The sequence below is a fragment of the Pteropus alecto genome, unplaced genomic scaffold, assembly GCF_000325575.1.
Source record: "Pteropus alecto unplaced genomic scaffold, ASM32557v1 scaffold156, whole genome shotgun sequence".
NCBI classification, from domain to species: domain Eukaryota; kingdom Metazoa; phylum Chordata; class Mammalia; order Chiroptera; family Pteropodidae; genus Pteropus; species Pteropus alecto.
Genome location: NW_006437746.1, coordinates 3,226,109 through 3,230,082, shown reverse-complemented (window position 1 = coordinate 3,230,082; position 3,974 = coordinate 3,226,109).

Below are 3,974 nucleotides of genomic sequence, written 5' to 3'. Positions count from 1 at the left end.
ATTCCTGCTCCATCTCTAGGAGCCCTGAAGTCCAAAAGAGGAGCAGTTGGGAAGCAAAGGGCACATATGAGGTTAAGACCTACCCAATGGCAGTGAGCAGATCATACTGGTGTCTGTGGACTCTAAAATCTAAGGACAGAGAGGGAGGAGGCTGGGATCATTGATTAGCCTGGGGGTCAAGGACAACTTGAGTAGAGCAGATTTTTATACAGCCCTACCCTCCAATCAGCCTTCTTGGGACAAATAGAGGAGGTGCCTATCACCGTTTTTCAAGGAATCCATTTGGAGCCTTTCCTAAGGGGCAAAACAAATTTAAGCCAGTGCTTCTCAACTCAAATGCAAAGAAGTACCTCTTGGGGAACTTTACAAAAATCCAATGCCTGGGGTCATGTTAATAAAGGTGACTTTTATAGCTAACCTAAAGGGTGCTGGTTGCCAATAGGAGCTAACCATGTCTTTAGAGGACTGAAACTTTCAGTTCCACTCTAGTTTCGGGGAGAGGAGAAGGGCTTGAGGTTGAATCAGTTGCCCATGGCCAGTGATTTAGTCAAGTATGACTAAGTAATGAAGCCTCCATTAAAAAACCAAAAGAGCAGTTCATGGTCCCTTTTTTTGGAGACTTTCCATTTTGGGGAACCAGAATATTTCCATGTGCCACTGTTGGGGGGTGGGCAGGGCTCCAAGCTCCACGAGGACAGAAACTCTTTCATTTGGGACCTTGTCCTGTGTATTTCTTCATCTTGCTGTTGATTTGTATCCTTTAGTATCCTTTGAATAAATTTGTAATCTAGTGAGTAAATGGGTTTTCTTGAGTTCTATGAGTCATTTTAACAAATTAATTCAACCTGAGGAGGGTGTCATGGGGACCTCTGGTTTATAGCTGCTTGGTCAAAAGCACAAGTAACCACCTGGGCTTGCAGCTGGCATCTGAAGTAGAGGGCAGTCTTATGAGACTGAGCCCTTTACCTGTGGAATCTGATTCTGTCTCTGGGTAGATAGTGCCAGAATTGAGTTGAACTCTTAGACACCCTCGTGGTGTCCCAGAGGTACTTGTTGGTTGGGGAAGCCTCCACACACACTTTGGAATTGGGTCCAGGAACCATTTCCTCTATCTTTGAACATACCCAGTTATTTTTTATTCTTTTCTGGATCTCTTAATAGATGTAGATGAGACCTTCTAATGCCTGCCTCTGTCTCTTAAAATCTTTTTCATATTTTTAAATCTCTACATCTCTGTGCAGAAGGGTTTGTTTTCAGGTTATCTAATATGCAGAGTTACTTGAAACAGAAATCTTGTCCCTCCGGTGCTGATTGGTCTAGGAGTGGGCATGTAACCTCAATGGGTCAATCAAAGTCTTTTCCCAAGATTTTTGATTGAGAACTGAGGACAAAGCTATTTGATGTGTTCCAACAGACTTCTAGTCTGTTTCTAATGGCTTTTAAGACCCAGCTGAAATGCTATCATTCCAATGTTTATGTAAGATCTTACCAATAATTTCCCCTTTTGCTCAAACTAGCTTGATCTATGTCTCTTATGTGTAATGAAGAAAGTCCAAACTAGGGCATAAGACTATTTCAAAAATTTAAAGCGTCATTTCAGAAGAGTCAGGAACTGCAGACCAAGGACAATGTGAGAAATCTGAGAGGTTTTAAAAACTTTATGTATTTTTTATCTATTTATCTATTTATCATATCACGTTATCACAAAACATATGGCTTAAACAATAAACGTTTCTTATCTCACAGTTTCTGTGAACCAGACATTCAGGAGTGGCTTAGCTGGGTTGTGATCCTTAGCTGGGTTAGGATCCTTCCTGAGATTGTAGTCATCTGAAGGCCTCACTGGGGCTGGAGGAGCCGCTTCCACTCATTCACATGACCCAAGGCCTGAGTTTTTCACTAGCTGTGGGGAAGAGTCCTCAGTTCCTTACCATATGAGCCTTCCGTAAGGCTGCTCAGGTGTTCTCAAGTGGCAGCTAGCTTCTCTCAATATGCGTGGTCTCAGAAAGACAGAGAGCAAAGAGAAAGCCACAGGCCTTTTTATAACCTAGTCTTAGAAGAGATACATCATCACTTCTACATTATTCTATTTGTTAGAAGCAAGTCACTAAATCCAGCCCACACTCAAGGGGAGAGGAAGTAAGCTCCATCTCTTGAAGGGAGAAGCAGCAAAGAATTTTGGACATATTTGAGAAACACTCCATTTTCTCATTCCTCCGAGGGTTGAAAGGTAGCATTAGCCCTACTGCTCCATCCAGTCCACTATTCTGCCTGAATTTACAGCCTTTCTTCTTTTGAAGAGCCTGTTGTCAGCCTTTAGAACCCACTACTCCTTATTTCAGGAATTATACCCATACTTTGCCACTTACAACACCTGCACCTTGGCCATGGCCAAGCCTGGGAGGCCAGAGGGATTGTAACACTTATTCCAGACACCAACAAAACTCAGATACATTTCCCAAGACTTCATTGCTGACCTGCATCTGTCACATGATGGCAGAAGATTGCGATGACACACTTCACACAAGTCCACATCAGCCCTGGCCTACTTGTTCTCCAGGGAGATGTCCTGCCCCATGACTGTCCAGACCCTTGATTTCTGATGACTGTTTCCAGTCTGTCTCCTGATCTTGGAAGGAACAGTAGAGGCATTCTGACTCTGTATTTACTTGTTCTTGGCCCACTTTCCACTGATTGATGATCATATATCAAATGTCAACTGTATATACAAGAACATCTTCCCAATAACTCTCCTGGTCCTCTCATCTGGCTTCCTACAAGTCTGCATCTAACCTGTTATGCTTCAATACCCCAAGCAGGACAATTATGACTCTACATGTCCCTGATTCTGTACACCCCCAGCCCCACTAACACCCTGGCAGCCAGGCCACACAATAGAATCCATACCTCCTGCTGTACGGAAAATAAGGTAACCAGAGCCAGGACACGCAGGAGGCCACAAGCATGGAGCACATCCAGTTCTCCTACTAGTAAGCACCCCACATCTCTCCCCATGCAGAGAACAATTATTTCAGGCTTGTGAAGAATAAAAGGGGTCCTTAACCCCAGGCCCTCTGGCACCGGTTGTCCCTACCTTGTGAATCCACGTCATCCTTTATTGTTTTACAGTCATGCCAACCCTGAATTAGTCATATAATCCAGCAATTAAAGGGTTAAACTGGGAGTGGGGAGAGTTGCTGAAGGAGCTCTCTTCCCATCTGGTCTCATTCTACCTGTGAGGAGTTTCAGGTAAGGAAGAATATTTGGCCACAGCCAGAACTGAAAGTGCTACTTAGGTTTCTTTTCCCTTCAGGGGTGATATTTAAAATATTCACAATTTGTACCAGCCTGTATGGATGAGAGCAGGTCTGAAGGGCCCCTGATGGGCCAGACATTAACCTTTTTGTTGTTGGATCATGTGAGTGATTCAAGAGGCCTGGACAGTGAGGTGGGGTGTCGGGGAGCCTCTCTGGGGTTCAGGGCACTGAACCCCAGAGAGGGGTTACCAACTGTTATATAGAAAGTGTTGCATTACCAACTGTTATATAGAAACTTTAAAAAATGGTAAGAACCAGAATAGCCATAACCATAGGTACAAACTAAACCTTGTAGTGCTTTGTATTTGCCTCTCCAGTTCTCTTTAGGTTATTGCCCAGGAAGCAGACTGCTCTCACTTCTTGGTGTAAGTTTTGACCCTCAGTCTTGCCTGTGTTCTTGATCTCTGAGTACATTGTTGGCCTTGGTACTTTGGATCATCCTTGCTTCTGGTTGGTGCCTATTGTCAGACAGGGACTTTAGTTGTCCTTGGAACCTTCCCCTTCAGCCTGTCTAGCCCTCCTCACTTCCCTGCCCACAACCTCCGTCCCCTAGGTTCTGGGATCCCAGCTCAAAGCCATGCTGCCCTCTATTCTTCCTGTAGATGGAGATGGGACAGGAGACATATGATGGATTTGTCCTTGGTGGCTCTTGTACTT